This window comes from Bos mutus, chromosome 28 (genome assembly GCF_027580195.1).
Source record: "Bos mutus isolate GX-2022 chromosome 28, NWIPB_WYAK_1.1, whole genome shotgun sequence".
In the NCBI taxonomy this organism is placed as follows: domain Eukaryota; kingdom Metazoa; phylum Chordata; class Mammalia; order Artiodactyla; family Bovidae; genus Bos; species Bos mutus.
The window spans coordinates 11,978,951-12,000,654 of NC_091644.1; positions in this window are offsets into that span (position 1 = coordinate 11,978,951).

Genomic DNA, 21,704 nt, shown 5'->3' on the forward strand with positions numbered 1-21,704 from the left:
GGAGCAGGAAACGTCCCCATGGAGACCCCTGGGAGACTCTCTAGGAAATCATTACCAGGTGGATGGGGCTTGGGAAGGGGGAGCTGGACAAAGAAGGGAGCCCCACGGTTCTGTGTGCTGGCAGGCGGAGGGGGTGAAGGGGCAGAGTGGGAAAGACCAGCTTAAAAAGGCAGGCAAGTTAATGATCTCCACCAAGTCTAGGGGCCATGTGATAAATAACTTCTGTTGTGTGCACAGAATATATCTGAAGGAAAAGACAGGAAACTAGTAAAATTGGTGGCCCTCCAGAAGGGGGTAGAGGAGAGAGATTTTTCACCGTATGTTCCTTTGTATACTATTTGAATTTCTTTTATCAGAGGTATGTAGGTATTAAATATTCCAAAATTATTAAAGTTATTTACAAAGCATTTACTACGTTAGATGTTTTACATCCTCAAAGCAGCGCCATAAGGTAGGTATTATGTCTGTTACACAGATGGGGAAATGGTGGTTCAGAAAGGCCCACAGCCACACAGATGAGTGGGAATCAAACCCAGGGTTCTCCAGCACCCCTCAGCGAGTCTGGATTCTCTGATCTGCCAATGCCACACTGAGCACTTTAGGTAACCTTGGCCCCTGGAGCTCAATTTCCTCACCTATAAAATAGCTTGGCACTTTGGACAGGATGACAGCTAAGCCACCAGGGAAACTCCTGATCCCTCCACACACCCATTAAGATGGCTACAATCTAAAATGGCAACAAGTGTCTGCGAAGCTGAGACATTCATGCACTGCTGGTGGGGAAATCAGAAACTTCACACAGAGCTGTAAAATGGGTCAGCTGTGTCTGAGCTGCTACAGCAAAACCCCACAGACTGTGTGGCTTAAGCTACGGACAGTCATCTCTCAGTTTTGGACAGTGACAGACTTTATTTTTTGGGCTCCAAAATCACTGCAGATGGTGACTGCAGCCATGAAATTAAAAGACGCTTGCTCCTTGGAAGGAAAGTTATGACCAATCTAGACAGCATATTAAAAAGCAGAGACATCACTTTGCCGACTAAGGTCCGTCTAGTCAAAACTATGGTTTTTACAGTAGTCATGTATGTATGTATGTGAGATTTGGACCATAAAGAAAGCTGAGCACCAAAGAATTGATGCTTTTAAAAAAATTTTTATTTATATATTTTTATTTGTTAATGTTACATTATTTATTTATTGGCCACACAGCATGGTATGTGGGATCTTAGTTCCCCGACCAGGAATGGAACCCATGCCTCCTGCAGGGGAAGCACAGAGTCTTAACTACTTAACCACCAGGAACATCCCAGAATTGATGCTTTTGAACTGTGGTGTTGGAGAAGACTCTTGAGAGTCCCTGAACTGCAAGGAGATCAAACCAGTCAATCCTAAAGGAAATCAGTCCTGAATATTCACTGGAAGGACTGATGCTGAAGCTGAAACTCCAATATTTTGGCCACCTGATATGGAGAACTGACTCACTGGAAAAGATCCAGATGCTGGGAAAGATTGAAGGCAAGAGGAGAAGGGGACAACAGAGGATGAGATGGTTAGATGGCATCACCAACGTGATGGACATGAGTTTGAGCAACCTCCGGGAGTTGGTGATGGACAGGGAAGCCTGGCTTGCTGCAGTCCATGGGGTTGCAGAGTTAGACACGACTGAGCAACTGAATTGAAGTCCTAGATCAAGTAGGTCCTAGCCTGCTTGGTTCCTCATGAGGGTCATCTTGCTGATGTGCAGATAGCTAGTTTCTTGCTGGATCCAGGATGGAGAGAGAAAGCTCTGGTGTCTATTCTTCTTAAAAGGACACTAATCCCATCATGTGGCCTCCACCTCATGACCTCATCTAAACCTAATTATGTCCCCAAAACCTTACCTTCTCATGCCATCACATTGGAGGTTAAGGCTTCACCTATGAATTAAAGTGAGAGGGGCAGGCAAACACTTAGTCTATAATAAGCTACTTTGGGAAAACAGTCTGGTAGTTGCACAAAAGGTTAAACACAGGTTTACCACATGATGCAGCAATGCCACTCCTAGGTATGTCCCCAAGAGAATGCAAAAATATTTTAACACAAAAGCTTGTACACGAATGCTCACAGCAGCATTATCCATAGCTGATATATTCAGCCACAAAAATGAATGAAGTACTGACACATGCTACAATGGGAATGATCCTCAAAAACACTCTACTTCATGAAAGAAGCCTCTGACAAAGGACCACACGTGACCAATAAATGTTTAGAATAGGGAAATCTATAAAGACAGAAAGTAGATCAGTAGTTGCCTGGGGCTGGGTGGATAGGAAGATTCGATGGTGACTGTTAATGAGTATGAGGTTTCTTTTGGGCGTAAATGTTCTAAAATCGATTGTGGTGACTGATGCACAGCTCTGAATATTCTGCGTGCATGCTCAGTTGCTTCAGTCATGTCTGACTCTTTGTAACCCTATGAACTGTCGCCCACCAGGCTGCTCTGTCCATGGGATTATCACGGCAAGAATACTGGAGTGGGTTGCCATGCTTTCCTCCAAGGGACCTTCTTGACCCAGGGATCGAATCCTTGTCTCTTACAGCTCCTGCATGGGCAGGTGGATTCTTTACCATTGGCACTGCCTTCTAAAAGCCACTAAATTGTTTACTTTAAATGGGTAAATTGTATGGTGTGTGAATGATATCTCAATAAAGCTATTTTTAAAAGAGTGAGGGAATTCCCCGGAGATCCAGTTGTTGGGATTCTGAGCTCTCACTGCCAAGGACCTGGTCAGGAAACTAAGATCTCATAAGCCATGTGGTGCAGCCAAAGACAAACAAACAAAAAGGAATAGAGAGTGAGAGGGAACGTACTCCCTCAAGGCTACACAGCCTTAGCAGCCCCTCTAAGACCTACCTCCAGGCAGCCGCCTCCCACTCATTCTGTTCTCTATAAGGGTGTCCAGCAGGGCCTCTAAGGCTTTTTCCAAAATGAGAAGGTGCCAACTACTGAGGGTTTCCGATTGTGACCCCCACCCCCTGCCCCCAGCCACAGCAGCGTTCTTTTTTTCTTTAATCGAAATATATATATTTGACTTACAATGTATTCATTTCAGGTGTAGAACCTAGTGATTCAATATTTTATATATTATGTATCATGAAATGATCACAGTAAATCTAGTTATCATCTGTTAGCATCAGAGCAGCATTCTTTAGTAAACTGGGCAGCCTCAAGATCTCATTTGGAGAAAGAGTTCCACTGCCAAAAAGAAAGAAAAGTAAAAGTTTGAAAGCCATCGACCAGAGACAGTATTAAGGAGGAAAGCAAAGTGATTAAGAACCTGAGCATGGGCCTTGTATGAAGCATCTCTTCCGATTCTGATTCTTTGACATCTTAGGGCCTTGCTGACCCTGGAGAGACTGTGCCTCCCAGAACTAGCCAGTTTGCACAGGTAGTCAAGGGCTCTCCAGTGAGCACGCCTTTTACATGCAAACCAGTCAATTCAGAGCCCATACCCCAAGCATTCTCTTCATCAAGTCCTTACAAAGCTCTCTCAGACTAGGCAGCTATTTCCCTGCCCTAATCAGCCCAGGGCCCAGAATCAGACAAGTAGAGGGCCCCATGCCCCAGAGCCCACTGAAATTTTTCAAACTAGTCAGTCCTATGCCTGCTTTCTGGTCTCACCTGTGCTCCTGCAGAGACCACAGTAAGGGCTCTTGCTCCTGTTCTGTCTCCCTTTCTGCCTCCTGACTGATCCCAGTGCTTGCTGGTGTGACCCTGCATGGTGAGTAAAATACTATCTTTTCTTTCTTTCCTTGTTCTAAAGTGAGGTTGAACTGACACATAACATTATATTAATTTCAGTTGTATAACATAATGATTCAGTATTTGCATATAGACTGCCCTCCATATCTAAGGGTTCAGCATCCATGGATTCAACCAACCATGGACAAAAGTATTCAAACATACACACACACACACAATTCTAGAAAGCTCCAAAAAGCAGAACTTGAATTTGTTGAACCAACAATTATTTACATTGTATTTATAACTATTTACATGATGTTTACACTGAATTAGATATTATAAATAATCTGGAGATGATTTAAAGTATATGGGAGGATGTGCATAGGTTATATGCAAATACTACACCATCTTATATAAGGGACTTGACCCAGATATTCTCAGAGGTCCTGGAGCCAATCCAGAGAAAATACCAACAGATGACTATGAGTGCAAAATGATCACCACAGTAAGTCTAGTTAATGCGTGTCACCATAAAGAATAACAAAAAAAACCTTTTTTTCTTGTGATGAGGATTTTTAAGGTCTATTTTCTTGGTAACTTTTATTTTTTTTTTTTTGCTGAAACCCATGACTTGTGAGATCTTAATTCCTTGACCAGGGATGGGACTCTGGGCCCGCAGAAGTGGAAGAAGCATGGAGTCCTAACCACTGGACCACCAGGGAATTCCCTCTTAACAATTCTTAAATACGCAGTGCAATATTAAGAATAGTCAACATGCTGTACACATACTGTCTTCTCAATGACAATCATCTCCTGATCTGCTGGCCTCATCATATCTAAATAAGGTCTACAATTTTTTAAAGCAGACCTCAACATTTTAAAAATAAAATAAAGCAGGCTTCATTCTGCTCTGAGCTTGCCTTGGCTCCTATGACCTCAGGCAAACTCCTTCAGCTCCATGCTTCACTTTCTTCAGCCATAAACCCGGTTACCCAGTTACCCGCTGAGCCCGCCGAAGGGCCCTCATATATTATCATGTTGTATATATATAACTGGCTGTGGCTTGCACAGGGGGGCTGTGCCAAAGGCGCAAGGGGACACTCCCATCCAGACCCTGCTCTGCTTGCCGAGTTATGGATCTGCCAGGAGGAATGAGCATCTCATCCTACTTTCTGAAAAGACCCAAATGGGTCACCAATGGTCCTGGCCCACCTCCTGGGGCTGTTGTCAGGCTTAAAAGGGGAAGAGTGGTGGAGTACCTAGGACCGCACCTGGCGCTGCAGAAACTGTGTCACTGTGGTCCCTGGAAGGCAGGAGGGGGCTCCAGCTACTGTGACGACATCAAGGAAGGCTTCCGTTTTTTCTTTTAGGGACGGGGACTGTAGGCATACCTCAAGCTGATTTTATTTGCCTCAAAGGAAGATGACCTGAATTAACACCCAGGCTATGAATGAACAGATATCTGTACGATTTGTATGATCACATTCACAGCAGCTTTATTCCCATTAGCTAAGTGGAAGGAACCCAAGTGCCCACTGATGGATGAATGGATAAAGATGTGGTGTATCTATACAATGCAATACTACTCATCTCTAAAAAGAATGAAATCTTGCCATTTTCAAGAACATGGAAGAACCTAGAGGGTATTATGCTAAGTAAAATAAGTCAAAGAAAGACAAATACTGGACTTCCCTGGTGGTCCAGTGGTTAAGAATCCACCTGCAAATGCAAGGGACACAGGTTCAGTCCCAGGCCGGGAAGATCCCACATGCTGCAGGGCAGCTGGGCTCAGTGCCACCACTACTGAGCCTGCGCTCCAGAGGCTGAGTCCCAGCTACTGAAGCCTGTGCCCCTCTAGCCCGTGCTCCACAACAGAGAGTATTCCCCGCTCACTGCAGCTAGAGAAAGCCCGCACGCAGCAACAAAGACCCAGCACAGCCAGGAGTAAACAAACAAAAAGAGAGAAAGACAAATATTATATGATTTCAACACAGTCAAAAATAAAAAGCAAGACAAATCCTGTATGATTTCACATATAAATGGACTCTAAAAACAGAAACAAATGAACAAGTGTAACCAAACAGGAATGGAATCACAGATACAGAGAACCAATAGGTGGCTGCCAGAGGAGAAGGGATACAGGAGAGAAACAGGTGAGGAAAATGAAGAGACATAAATTTCTAGTTACAAAATACATGAGTCATGCAGTATGAAGTATACAGAGTAGAAAATACAGTCAATAACAATGTTATCACTTTGTATGGCGACAGAGGACAATTAGACTTATCATGGTGATCATTTTGAAATGTATAGAAATCTGGAATCATGTTGTAGGTCAATTATATTCAAAAACAAACAAACTCATACAGAACGAGATCAGATTTGTGGTTATCGTAGGCAGAAGGTAGGAGGGGAGGGACTTGGTGGTCAAAAGATACAAACTTCTAGTTATCAGATAAATAAGTATTACGGATGTAATGTACAACATAACTCTAATCAACACTGCTGTATGCTATATATGAAAGTTATTAGTAAATCCTGAGTTCTCATCACAAGGCAAAAACTATTTCTTTAATTTTGTATCCGTATGAGATAAAGGACATTTACTAAATTTATAGAGGTAATCATTTCATCATTTCAAGTCAAATCATTATTCTGTCCACCTTGAACTTAAACAGTGCTGTATGTCAATTAAACCAATAAAATGGGAAGAAAAAAAAGAAAGAAAAAAGGAAGGAAATTTTGACATATTCTACAATGGAGGTGAACATTGAGAAGATTATACTAAGTGAAGAGTCAGTCGCAATAAGACAATATTGTATGATTTTCACTTACAGGATGTACCTGCTGCTGCTGCTGCTGCTAAGTCGCTTCAGTCGTGTCCGACTCTGTGTGACCCCATAGACTGCAGCCCACCAGGTTCCCCCATCCCTGGGATTCTCCAGGCAAGAACACTGGAGTGGGTTGCCATTTCCTTCTCCAATGCATGCAAGTGAAAAGTGAAAGTGAAGTTGCTCAGTCGTGTCCGACTCTTCGCAACCCCATGGACTGCAGCCTACCAGGCTCCTCCGTCCATGGGATTTTCTAGGCAAAAGTACTGGAGTGGGGTGCCATTGCCTTCTCCGAGAGCAGTCAAATTCAGAGACAGCAGATGTGGTTGTCAGGGCTTGAGGAGAGGCGGGAATGCGGAGTTATTGTCTAAAGGATGCAGTTTCAGTTTTGCAAGATGAAAAAGTTGTGGAGATAGACTGTTCAACAAAGAGAATGTACTGAATGCCACTGAACTATACCCTTAAAAATGGTAAATTTATGTTATGTATATTTTATCACAAGTTTTTTGAAAGTACAGAGAAGTCGTACTTCCCAACAAATCCATGCATGAGGCAATAATTACTGTTCACCACCTTGTCCTATAGCAAAACTGCTCAAGGCAGTGGGAAGTGATCTTTAAACTGTTTCCACACTGCTGAGGTCACAACACTTGTTTAGACTCCCTTGGGACTGGCAGGCTGAGCACTCTGTGACGTGGGTGAGATGCTTTGCCCACACCAGCGATTATACTTTAATTACACACACACACACACACGTACAGGTGCATTTGCTAATAGAACAGTAGAAAATTATATCTATTTTAACTGGGATTTCTTTGTCTTCTCCCAAGACTCAACTTTTTATTGACCATTTGTTTTCATTTTTCACAAGCTGCTGTTCTTAATGACACAAGATTATCCAGGAGAGCAGGTGGGAGCACTTTTTTCCTAGTCCCATTGGTGTTTCAAACATCATTGCCCTAGTTTCGATAACTTCCTTTGCCTTTGGCATCAGGTTTACTAACCAGAGTTCCTGGTAACAAGAAACAGAAACCAAATCCTGCCAATGACGTGGAAGAGTTTTGTTTTGTCTTTGGAAACATATCAGGCAGCTTAGAGAATCATTGTGAAGACTGGAAACCCACAATGAGAAAATGGGCAAAACCCAAGGGTGAATGGTGACAGAGAACCAGCTGGATCTGGTAGGGACCGGAGGCACTGTGCCAGTGGGCTTGGTGCTGTCTTAGTCCCTGCTGCCAAAATAAGGCTCTCCGTTCTCTTTACAGGAGCATGTGGTTGGTTGTGATGCCAGCAGGGACCAGGGGACACAGGTAGTGAGGGGTGGTCATTTCTGTCCTGGGGAATGGGAGTCAATGGAGGCCCTCACTCAATGGAGAAAGGGGGGATTTAGATGCTGGGCTGTTGAAAAGGTGATGCCCACCAAGTACTTAACAGTGTACAAACCATCATATCCATAAAAATAGTGACCAGTGGTCACTGTTTTCTTTAGTTTTGCCATGTATGCAGCACCCTGCTGAACCTATTCAGTGCTATGACTGTTAATGCTTACAGTGATCCTCTGAGCTTGCTATTACTCTTGCTGTTTTGTAAATGAGAAAGCAAAGTTCTAGCAAAAACTACAACAGAGAAAATGGAGTGGAGGAAATGATCAAAGAAATCCTTGAAGAAAATTTTCCAGGGACTTCCCTAGTGATCCAGTGATTAAGAATCCACCTTCCAGTGCAGGAGATGTGGGTTCAGTCCCTGGCCAGGGAACTAAGATCCCATGCACCACAGAGCAGCTAACCTGAGAAGCACAACGAAAGATTCCGTGCGCCCCAACTAAAACCCAACACAGACAAAAATAAATAAACAAATAAATATTTGTAAACTTTTTTTCCCAAAACTGAAGGACATGCATTTCCAGATTAAAAGGGCCCATTGAGTACCTGATGCAATGAATGAAAATAGACAACCCATATCAAGACAAATCATTATGATTCAGAACACAGAAAACAAAGAGATCTCTCCAAAGGAACGGAGGATCAGGTCAGAAATTAGAATGGCTTGAACAGTCTCAACAGAAGCACCGAAAGTGAGAAGACCCTTCAGCAATGGTTTCAAAAGTCTGCAGGAAAATTACCCACAACTTAAAATTTTATATCCAACCAAACTATCAATCAAGTTTGAAATTAAAAAAAAAAAAGACATTTCCTGCGATTGAAATGCTGTTAAATGATCAGAAAAAAATTGTTTTCATGTACTCAAGAGGCTATTGGAAGATATGTTTCACCAAAATAAGTTTGTAAGGCAAGAAAAAGACAGCAGGAAGCAGGAATCTAACTCTAAGATGTTAGTGAAGAAAGATCGCTAGATAAAAATAGTACAACAGGCCCAGGCGACACCTAGCCTAAATCTGATTAGGTCAGGAAGCTCCAGGAGAGATTGCTTCAAGAAAATGAAACTGGTAGAACATCATCTCAGAGAAGGCAATGGCACCCCACTCCAGTACCCTTGCCTGGAAAATCCCATGGATGGAGGAGCCTGGTAGGCTGCAGTCCATGGGGTCGCGAAGAGTCGGACTCGACTGAGCGACTTCACTTTCACTTTTCACTTCATGCATTGGAGAAGGCAATGGCAACCCACTCCAGTGTTCTTGCCTGGAGAATCCCAGGGACGGCCGAGCCTGGTGGGCTGCCATCTATGGGGTCACACAGAGTTGGCCACGACTGAAGCAACTTAGCAGCAGCAGCAGCAGCAGAACATCATCTAAAGGTAATGAGGGGAGATTTCAGGAACTGGAAGAGTTTGGCATTGAGTACAAAGAAAACTAAGTGAATCGGGGTGGGGGGATGATTAGTAACTCTAGGGGAAAATAAAAGCTGATGCATGAAAAGAGAAATAATCATAATCCATGCCATGGCTTTTAGTGTAAACACATGGGAATCGTGTTCACCAAATGGTAATAATATAAACACCAACTGTTGTTCTAGTCAAATCATTATACGGTTATATTGGGAGGATGGAGGCCAGGAAGGGAGAGTGGGTTATTGGAGTGGAGAAGACAATAATAAATAGTGCCTAAAGCTGAAAAATCGTTGAAGTAGTAATAAAACAATATTATTTAGGAAATTATGGCAAATGCCTAAAGAATGAGTCACAGAAATTGAAGGAGAGCGCTCATGAGGGAGAGAGCTTTTTCATAAGTTTTGCACCACGATTTGCCTCTTGGAGCGATGTGAATGAATAACTTTAATGAAAATTAAAACTGTGCTCTGGTTTCTATCTGAGGATATACAAGCTGAGGCAGGCAGACACAGGAAACAGTGCAAAAGAGATACAGACATAGAACCCAGGATCCTAAAAGAAAACTTTCGTTGTAGACAGGGGAAGAAATGGTACACACAGGTAAGAGGAACAGCTGTACTTCCAGAAACAGGCTGGCTCAAGCTAACCATTGTGACCTCCAGGAAACTGGCACATAGAAGACCACCTTTGAACTTGACCTTCCAGGAGGCAGCCCTGTTCTCCAGGGCAGGCACCGTGGGATGGAGGTCCCTGGAATGCAAAAGCAGTCATGACTCCCTACCCTTTCCTCTGCTCCTCTCCATCGTCTGCCCCTTCCTCCAGCAGCCCCTGTTCAGGGCCCCTCAGGAATCCTGCCAGGAGGTGACAACTCTGTGCTCAGACTTGCAGAGGTCAAATTGGCTTCAGGGATTAGGATGCTCCTCAGAGCCAGCAGACAAATCTGGCTTGGATTTGCACCCCACTCCTGCCCCCCACGTCCTCTATCCCCAGTCCTGGTCATGTTTGCAGTATCTAGGCAGACAGCCCAGCCGCCCCACCTGTGCAGCTTCCCCAGACATTCCACGCCCAGACAGTGGTGCCGGGAGTGAAGCTGCAGAGAAAGGGAAGGAATTAGGGGAGAATTAAGGTGAGGAAGTGACTCAGCCCAGCATAAGCCTGCAGGCATCCGGAGGAGCTCTCACAAGGCAGTGTGGCCGCTTGTTTCGGCTTTCAAGTTGGCCTGGGAGCGTTGCTGAAATGTGACTCTCTCTGCTCCACTGAGCACAGAGGGTGGAGGGGAAAGTTGGCTGGGCTCCTGCTCCCCTCCTCCACTCCCAGAGCATCTCTGGTGGGACCAGCAGGGGAGAGTGGGAGGCAGGGATGGGCTTGGGGGTCCTTGGATTTGGCATGCCTGTGAGTTTCTTTCTCCTAGATTTGCTTGCTTTATGCAGAGTGGAGCCAGGTTGGAGAGGTCGCCCTAAGGACCGGCCACCTCTTGCTTACCACTAAGGAGCTGCCCACCAAGGGGACTGAGGGTGGGTCGTTGGCACCTGATAGGGAAGGACAAACCCCTTGGGGCTCAGAAGAAAGCCACTGTTCTGTAGAGGGTGTGCGGTCTCACGGTTAATTCAATTCAGGTTCTTGACTATTTCTTCATGGAAAAAACCTTGGGAAACACAACTATCCCATCCATTTGTGGTGAAATCATTCAGTCACTCCACAAACATTCTATATGCCAGAGTCAGGCTTATTTAGCGAGAATTTAAACACTAAACCACGTCGCACCCATTAGGATGGCTACTACTCAAAAAGCACGTCATCTATACAATTGACCCTTGAGCAACATGGATTTGAACTGCACAGATCCACTTAGACACAAAACCTTTCAATAGTAAATACTACAGTTACTATCATGGTCCATGGCTGGATGAATCTAAGGGTTCGGAGGAACCTAAGGTATGGAGAGCTGACTATAAATTATACAAGGATTAATCCTGCCTTGTTCATGGGTCAGTTCGCTTCAATAAGAAAGCATAGAAAGAAAAACCCAGAAAATAACAAGTGGTGGTGAGGATGTGCAAACATGGGATCCCTTTTTCACTGATGGTGGGAATGGAAAATGGTGTAGTCACTGCAGAAAACAGTATCATGATTCCTCAGAATAGTACACAGAGAATTGCCGTATGGCCCAGCAATTGCTGGGTGATTCTGCCTCCGGGTATACATCCAAAAGGATTGAAAGTGGTATCTCATGGTGCTTTTGTATGCCCATGTTCATAGCAACGTTATTCACAATAATCAGAGGTGGAGGCAACCCAAGTGTCAGTGAGCAGATGACTGGATAAACAAAATGTGGTAAATACATGCAGCACAGTATTATCCAGGGTTATAAGGAGAGGCAATCCTGTCACATGCTACAACGTGGATGAACCATGGGCACATTACGCTAAGTAGAACAGGCCAATTACAAAGGGACGATATTGTATGATTCCACTCATATGATGTCGTAGACCTACAGTAGTCAGATTCACAGACACAGAAAGTAGAATGGGGGTTGCTGAGGGCAGAGGGAAGAGGGGATTGGGGGGCTGTTCTCTAATGCATGTAGAGTTTCAGCTTTGCAAGATGAAAAGGAGTTCTGGAGATTGCTTGCACACCAGTGTGAATATACTTAACACTACTGACCTGTAGACTTAGAAGTGGTTAAGAAGGGACTTCCCACTTCCCTAGTGGTGCACTAGATATAAGAATCTACCTGTCAATGCAAGGGACATGGGTTCCATCTCTGGTCCAGGAAGGTTGCACATGCCCGGTGCCACTAAGCCTGTGTGCCACAGCTACTGAGGCCCTGAGATGCCGCTGCGGTGAGAAGCCCACGTGCCACGAGGAAGAGTAGCCCACACTGACTGCAACCAGCTGAAGCCTGTGCAAAGCAACGAAGACCCAACACCGTCAAAAATAAATAAATGAATGAGTTTAAAAAAGGATTCAGATGATAATTTTCATGTTACAGATATTTTAAGCATAATTAAAATAATTTGACTTTTTTTTAGAAGAGACACAATTCCTCCCAGACACAACATTCCCAGATCTAGCTGGGCAGAGAGACAGGAGCAAGGCCACACAACACAACGCCTGGCATATAATAGGTGCCCAGTGACGATTTGTGGAACACGTGGTGGAAAGGACTACAGACAAGAAGGGAGGGGTTACAGGGAAGCACAGAGAGGCATTTTGCTCAGGGGTGAAGAGCGGTGGGTTGTGGAGAAAAGGTCACTTGAGCCATATTCTCAAACAGTGGGTTTGACCAAATCAGAGAATTCTGGTTATCACATCAGTTTTAAGACTTTGGGGAAACTCCCTTTGAGCCTCAGTTTCCTCACGTGTAAAAAGGCAAAAATACCAACACCATAGAAGATTAAATGAGGGAATGTATGTCAATAGGCTAAGACTAACTGGCACATAATACACACTCATTTAATGGTAACTTCCGGTATCATTGTTGTTATTGTTATCATCGTCGTCATTATTATATTTTGGCCCATTTTTGACAATGTGTGTGTGCTCAGTTGCTCAGTCGTGTCCGACTCTTTGCGGCCCCATGGACTCTAGCTCATCAGGCTCCTCTGTCCATGGGATTTTACAGGCAAGAATACTGGAGGAGGTAGTCATTCTCTTCTCGAGGGGATCTTCCCGACCCAGGGATCGAACCTGTGGCTCTTGTGTCTCCTGAATTGGCAGGCAGATTCTTTACCACTGTGCCACCTGAGAAGCCCATTTGGACAGTGGTAAGTTAAAGCTAAAAAGATAGGTCAGGGTCAGATTACAAAGGGCCTGGGGAGCCAAAGGTTTGGTCATATTTTTCTAGTCAGAAGCATTGGAAGACTTTTGAGATGGATAATTTCTGGGTTGTTAAAAATGTATTTGCATGCAGTTAATTTTATATGCTTACCTTATTTACCTAGGCTGGATGTATGGGCTTCTAGGCCCAACCCATTTGGTTTCAATGCAGTGTTTATGTTTCAAAGGGACATAAAATACCAGTTAATTAGGAGAGGTCTGGGAGAAAAGCCCTAACTTTAAAAAATCAGGAGTAGAGGACCCAGAGAGAAGGATGGCAACACTATAGCCAGAGGAAAGAAACTTACTGTAAAATTGACCATGTGGGCACTACCTAGTTTTCTAGGTGAACAGATAGTGTAACTTGCAAAGCTTAAGAACGTGGCCTTGTTAAAGGTGTATTTTACCCTCCAGTGTTTTGTGTTGTGGGATATGTCAGTGTGTATGTTTACATGGGGAAGCAATTAGGCAGATCTGCTTACAAGTGCTCTTCTGAGCTAGGCCAGTCTATGGCAGAGATTGTTCATTGTCCTACAAATCTATTCTCTCTTCTTCCTTCATGATGGAACTCTCAACTTTTAGCTGGGCATGTTGGTACCGAGAATAAAGACTACATTTCCTACAATCATTTGCAGTTTATTGTGTCCATGAGATTAAGTCTGGCCACTGGGAAATAAGAGGAAGTGGCTAGTGTGACTTTCTGAAAGTATATTCAAAGGAAAAGGGTGAAACTTTTTTTTTTCCTCCTTTTTGTTGGCTGGAATTTAGATGTGATGGCTGGAGCTCAAGCAGTCTTCTGGGAGTTCAAGCAGCTCCAGTCCTGTGCAGAGGAGAATGAAGCACAATGGAAGGATCTTATACCATGGAGTACCATACCAGCTGACGCACTGTCTTCATTTATGTGCGAAAAGAATGTACTTTTTTTTGGCTGCAACCACTTCAGAAAACAGGTATCACCTGGTAAAGTTAAACATACCCCATGACTCAGCAATTCCTCTTAAATACAGAAGAGATTGGCGCGTGTACCTTAGTACCATAGGAATTACATATACCAGCATTGCTAGTATCACCAAAGACTTGACACAGTCCTAATGACCATCACTAGAAGAAATCCAAGGAAATGGGGGGGCTGTGTTTATACAGTAAACTGGACCACACAGCAGTGAGAAGGAATGAACCATGATGGCATGGGCAAAACTCCAAAAAATGGGCACACCACAAAAGAAAATGTGCCAGTGTGGAACACTCAAAACCAGGTAACTCTAGAGAGTGTGTTGTCTGGTGGTGTATGCATTCATATGGGCTTCCCAGGCGCCTCAGTGGTAAAGAATCTGCCTGCCAATGCAGGAGACACGGGTTCAATCCCTGGGTTGGGAAGATCCCCTGGAGGAGAAAATGGCAACTCACTCTAGTATTCCTGCCTGCCTGGAGAGTCCCTTGGACAAGAGGAACCTGGCGGGCCACAGTCCATGGGATCCCAACGAGTTGGACATGCCTTAGCAACTGAGCGGGCATGTATATGCATTCACAGTTCAATGATAAAAGCAAGAAAATGGTTCACACCAGATTCAGGACAGAGTCTGGGTGCGGGGGAAGAGAGGGGGGTGATGGGCTGCCATGAGGGGAACACAGGAGCTCAACTTCTGAATTCAAACTTCTGGGATTCTAGCAAGGTTCTATTTCATAATTAATCTGGGGAGCTGGGGAGGGGGTGACGATGCTGGTATGTGCTTTGGAATCACTTAAATCATACACGTGCGCATTCTGCTGTCTTCTCTATGCAGGAGAGACAGGAAGAGAGGAAGAGTTAGATTCTGTTTTGACAGTACAGGGGAGAGAGTATGAATATCTTCCCCCCTCTTCCTTCCCCGTCAGCAATAATGACTCATTCCACCATCATTTAGCACTTACTCCATTCTGCTCAAATTACTGTTAGCTGTTAACACATCTGTCTCCCTTTGTCATTAATTTATTCATTCAGCTGACAATTACTGAAAGTCTCGAAAGTGTCAGCCGCAGGGAGGGGGTGATAGGAGGGAGTTAACCAATAAAAATGAGTGAACTGGGCTTCTTTCCTCCCATAGCGTAGAACCTCATCAGGGAGAAAGACAGATCTCTAACAATGTGGTCTCATTTGGTCCTGTGCCTCCAGGGCCTGGGTTCTGATAAAAATGGCAGCACTGGAGCTGAGCAAGGGTGGGGGTGTGTGTTTTGTGGGGGGTGCCCTGCCTGCAACTCTGCAGCCCCTCCACCTGCCCAGCACAGCGCTCAGGGGATGTTGGTAGGGTGGGTATGCAAGTTAGCATGAAGCTCTTCAGGCTACAACACAAGCTGTGTCAAGTAGGAAGGGACCTCAGAGAGGCCCAGCTTTGGGTTCACTGTTTCCTAGACTATAGACGGGATTCACTTGGGGTGCTGGTTAAAAATTCAGGTCCTTAGACCTCTGCCCTGGAGGATCTGGCCTTGCAGGTTCTGGCCTGGGGTCCAGGGACCTGGATGTCACAATCACTGCTCTGGTGTCACATGTATTGTCCGGTGAGATGTACGGTCTTCTCTCTTTGGAACGTACGATGGGTTTCCCTCTTTGGGAGGCTCTGAAGTGACTGGTGGGGGATTAGCAGGGAGGCCTCCTCATTCTTAGAAAAGTGAGGTGGAGAAGGTCTTCATTTCAGTTCTCTTGGTATTTCTCTTGGGTTGACAAACGTTTGTAGAACCAACATTAGTAAACGAGAGAGAAACTAGCCTTTCTTTGAAATGTAAACGAATCTTGCTCCGAACTTTAGAACTCCCTAAAGATTCTTCTATTAGCATCTGTGTTCATTTGAAGACATTCAGGAGCAGTAGACTGAAGGGCTGCAGAATTTACCTCCAGACCTGGGCCCTCACCGCTCTTCTCCTACTTACTATCTGTGTGACCTTGAGCACATCATTTGACTTCTCTGTGACTCCATTTGTAGTATCTACTTCACGGGGTTTTTCTGAGGATGAACACAGTCCACACATGGCACCATGCTAACAAGAATGGTAACTATTACTATTGTGTTTTTCTGGCTTTTGTCTTGCAGTGAGAAGGTGGGGCCAGCCTGGGGTGGAGCCAACCTCAGGAAAGAAGGAATTCCTCTGGAGTCAACCAGCCTCCCCGAATAAAAGAGACTCAGAGAGGCTGGGTGGGGCACCCTGAAACCAAAGAGGAAAACTCCCTCCAGAGAGCAGAGCTCTGTGTACAGGCCACGACTGGCCTTCCCTGGTTGGGAAGTTCCCATGGCTCCTGGCAGCTCGGTGCTGCGTGGACTTTTGCCCTCTTTTGTCCACTTCAATTTCACCAGAGGCATAAGCTGACGCCTGTGGGACTCCTAAAAGGGCTCACGTGCTGGCTTTCAGAGCCTGGGAGTCAGAGGGGAGAAACTGAAGACTGAGGACTGGTTTCTCAGAGACCTCCAGAGGAGAGGACCTCGGGTAAGCGGGCAGTTCCCCACCTGGGTTTCGGGCTCTTCCCTCGAGAGCAGTGAAGGCACTGGACGTGCGGATGCACCTCCATGTGCAGAGAACGAGCAGGGAGTGGGGTGTGTGGCTGCTGAATGGAGATCAGAGGTGACCCCAGGAGTAGGGGCTTATCAGGAGGCTCCCCAACAACCTAAGGCAGTTTCATCCCCCAAGATTCATGCCCCAAATTAATATCCTAGGTTTACAAGTAAGAAAACAGAGTCACTAAGAAATTCAACAATTGGGAAGTGTGGAAAGAAACAAAGATAACTCAGATGAGAATAAGCAAAGGCTGTATACTCTGAGTTTGCTATAGCAAGCGAGTCAGCCACCATCACTTGCTTTTGGTGTGCAGAGAAGGGATAAAGTTTTTAGTGGAAAAAGGGGAAGCATACTTCAGGTGTGCTCTGATTGGAGGCTGTTGGCATGGGGTGCATTAATTAGTAGACTTCGTCTGTAGGGCTTCCCAGGTGGCACTAGAGGTAAAGAACCTGCCCGCCAATGCAGGAGCTGTAAGAGACGCAGGTTCAGTTCCTGGGTCGGGAAGATCCCTGGAGGAGGACATGACAACCCACTCCAGTATTCTTGCCTGGAAAATCCCATGAACAGAGGAGCCTGATGGGCTATGGCCCATAGGGTGGCAAAGGGTCGGACACGACTGAAGTGACTTAACACACACACACACACTCACACACACATCCTATGTAATTGGTTAGGGGAGCATATTTGGCTTTCTTTTGTTGGTGTGAAGTTATAAGAAGATACAAAATTAGGGAAGTAGTCAGTTATTAAATCCTGGCTCTTTGAGGCTGATTGCTAGACGGGTTGTTGTTTGGTTTCTGCAGACAGATCAGCTGGTTTTCTAAACTGGTTGCTTCAGACTGTGGGTCAGAGTTCTATTTTTGTATGTGGTCTGGCCACTGTCCATCAGTACATTCAGTCTCTGAGGTCTCCACGGCCTTCCACCGAAGCCACTACCTGCGCTGTCGCCCGTTGCCACGGATGCAGGAACACCTGTGCGTCTGTGCTTGCCGGAACAAGGACGCCCACAGAGGGGCTTTCCCGCCAAGGAACAACTCCAGTAAAACTGCACAGCGCCGGTGGTTCCCGGCTGGCAACCGAAAGCCAGTGTTCCATCCCTTCTAACATGCTGTTTCTGACTCGGGTTCATTCTCACCACCTCCAAGAGTCTTACTAGGTCTTGGGTCCATTTGCATCTGATTTACATGTGCTTTACATGTGATTTACATGTGTCTGCAAGACAGCTATTGATTTCTAGCTTGTTCTGTAGTGGCTGGATTCCATTCCTCTGAAAGCAGGGGTTTTTTTTTTTTTTTAATTAATTGAAGTACAGTTTATTTACCATGTTGTGTTTAATTTCTGCTGTACAGTAAAGTGATTCAGCTATATATATTCTCTTCCATTATGGTTTACCACAGGATATTAAAGAGAGTTCCCTGTGTTATACACTAGGACTTTGTTGTTTATTCATCCTATGTATAATAGTTTGTATCTGCTAATGTCAGACTCCCAATCCTTCCCTCCCCTTGGCAACCACAGGTCTGTTTTCTATGTCTGTGACTATTTCTGTTTCATATATATATGTTCACTTGTATGGTATTTTATATTCCATATGTAAATGGTATCATACGGTATTTGTCTTTTTGACTTACTTCACTTAGTATGATAATCTCTAGCAATCCATGTCGCTGCCAACGGCATTACTTTTTTAGGGATGAGTAGTATTCCACTGTGTATGTGTACCACATCTTCTTTGTCCGCTCATCTGTCGATGGACATTCAGGTTGCTCCCATGTCTTGGTTTTTGTAAACAGTGCTGCAATGAACACACAGATGCATGTGTCTCTTTGAATTATAGTTTTGTCTGGGTACATGCCCAGGAGCAGGACTGTAGGATCATATGGCAACTGTGTTTTCAGTTTTTTGAGGAAACTCCGTATTATTTTCCATAGTGGCTATACCAATTTATTATACATTCTGGCAGGGGTAGTATTGATGCACTGGCCAAAGCTCTTCTGAGGACTTCCCTAGTGGTGCAGGGGATAAGAATCTGCCTACCAATAGAGGGGGCATGGGTTCAATCCCTGGTCCGGGAAGATTGCACATACTGCGGAGCAACTAAAGCCCGTGTGCCCCAACTACTGAACCCATGCTCTACAGCCTGCACGCTGCGACTACTGAGCCTGTGTGTTACCTAGAGTCTGTGCCCTGCAGCAAGAGAAGCCATGGCCAGGAGAAGGCCATGCACCACGATGAAGAATAGCCCCACCTCACGGCAACTAGGGAAAGCCTGCACACCGCAACCAAGACCCACTGTGGCCAAAAAGAAAGAAATAATTTTTTAAAAAAAGCTCTTCTGAGGCCTCTCAGCCACTCTCTTACCCTAGAGATTTTCTCTCTCCTGCAAGATGGGAGACACAGTTAGGAGGGCTCGGAGCAGCCTTGGGTCCCTCCTCTGTAACACGGAGCTGATTGTAGTTCTTATTGCCCATGGGTGTAGGGAGAGGAATTTGGACGGTAGGGAAAGCCTTCGGTATAGTGCCTAGTGTGTAGGCACTCAGAAAGGGGAACTGTCATCTTTTGCTTTTTGAGACAGTGGACCTCTCAGACTAGAGTCCCTGGCTTAGACCAGAAAGATGGAAGTGCTCCATTAGGGCATTCCTGAGCATGGTGATGGGCACCATGAGCAGGTGCGCTCCTTTCTAAGGTTCTTAAGTGCTTTGAATCTCCGGGCTCACTCAGAATTTCGCCCTGTCCTTGCACTCCAGGCAAGCTTCATCACTAGGTATGAGCCACTCTCCGATTACTTGTTTGAAAATCTTAGGGCATTTGCCTCTGAGTTTTCCTGAACTAAGAGCAAAAACAATCTGGAAGAAAAATGTCTTCACAATTTGAGATGCTACCAAGAGCCAAGCTGAAGCCAATGTTTTTCTAAACAGGTGTAGTTCACTTCATCATCATAACATTCCTAAAGAGCTATGTGAAATGTGATGTTTTCATAAATAGAATTCCATTTTTGGCATCCCAGGAGAGTTCATTCTTTTAAGGAATTCTTCAAGGAAATCCTTTGAAATGTCATATCTCAGATGTCGGGCCACCTGCAATTCCCAGGGTGTAACCATGAAAGGATCCTTGCTTCTCCGCTCATACCACGCTCACACTGAGACAGCCCCATTCCTCCCCACAACGCCCTTACTCTTGTTGTGCATATGCGCACCCATGCACAGACTCCCTCTCGAAGGCAGCCTTGCTTACCTCTGAGGGGGCTGCATACAGGGAGCAGACACGAGGACCTGTTTCTTCTCCAGGGAACAGCTGTCTTTCACCCACTGGGAAAGTCCAGGGTCAAGAGGCCCCTGGGGCTCCAGTCACTCAGCCTGCAGAGAAGGCCAGGCCCGCTTTCTAAGTATCTTCCTGTGAAAACTTCCCCACCAATTGCTGTTGGAGGACTAGATTCTGTTTTCCAAACACACCATAAAAAATTACCCCCAAAGTAAGTCCTGGTGGAGGAGCAGGTTTCTGTTGGTACAGATACTGTTTTTTGAGTGCCTACCAGGGGGCGGGCACTCTGGCAGGGACTGAGGATTCTACAGTGGGTAGTGGTTATTGTTTCTGTCCCAGAAGAGCTCATACTCTTTGAGGATCGTTAGTTTTCTGTTGCCATAACAACATTGCTACAAACTTTAAAAAAACCTACCTCTAAGATCTCACAGCTTTACAGGTCCAAGATCCAGACAGCTGGACTGGTTTTCTCCGCCCAGGGTCTTGCCAGGGTGAAAGTCAAGGTGTTGTCCAGGTGGCTCTAATTGGTCGGTCATGGGAAGAATCCACTTCCAGGCTCATTCAGATTGTCGGCAGAACCTAGTTTCTTGCTGTCGCAAGACTGCTCTCCCTATTATTTTGCCAGCTGGGGACCACCTTTCATTCCTAGACCCTCTCTCTGCCCCCTTTGCATGTGGACTCCTATAGCTCAGCTGGCAATGGCTGTCACATCCTTCTTATGCTTGGAATCTCTCCAATTTGCCCTTCTATTGCCTCCAGCCTGAGAAAATCCTCTGCTTTGATTAGATCGGGCCCACCTGGATAATTTAGGCTGTGCTCTTGATTTCAAAGTCTGTCACTTTAGTCACATCTGCTCAGTCCCTTCAGCTGGGGAACATAATATATTTCATATTTAGAGGACTGTTCTGAGGACTACGGCATGGACATCTTTGTGAGAGTGCATTCTGTGTACCAAGGGGATAGAGAGAAGAAAACTGGCAGTTTTGAGGATGCACATACATGCTTGGGCGCTTAGTCATGTCTGACTCTTTGTGATCCCGTGGACTGTAGCCTGCAAGGCTCCTCTGTCCATGAGATTGTCCAGGCAGGAATACTGGAGTGGGTTTCCATTTCCTCCTCCAGGGTATCTCCCTGATCCAGGGATTGAACCTGCATCTTCTGCATTGGTAAGCAGATTCGTTACCACTGAGTCACCTGGGAAGCAATTTTGAGGATGAATGTTGATAAATGTTAATAAAGGGGAGGTAAAAAGTTGCAATGTAGCTAGGAGCAGAAACATCTAGCCCTTTTGAGAGGAAGTCAGGAAGGCATGTAAAGCATGTTACCATCCTAAAGCTGGTAACATCTAAGCTGAAATGTGAAGAATCAACTCTAAATCAAAGGATTAAAATTCTTGGTAAGACTGTGCTTGCAGAAACCTGGAGTGGGCCATGCCCACCCTCAGGGCTACACTAAGCTGGGGAATGGATTTCTGAGGAGACGCATCTTTAGTGGGGTCTTGTGAGCCAAGGATGTATGCAGGACAGTGCAGGAGAGGATGGGGTCCTGGTTCTTAGCCTTCCAGGGGTGGTGGCTCTGCCTGGAGCTCCCAGCCTGCCCCCTACCTGCAGATGTGACCCACTCTTGGTGCTCAGTCACCCAGTCATGTCCAACTCTTTGCAGCCCCACCTTCTATAGCCTGCCAGGCTCCTCTGCCTGTGGAAGTTTCCAAGCAAGAATACAACCTCTCTTGTGATGTTTCTGATGCTGCCCCTTTT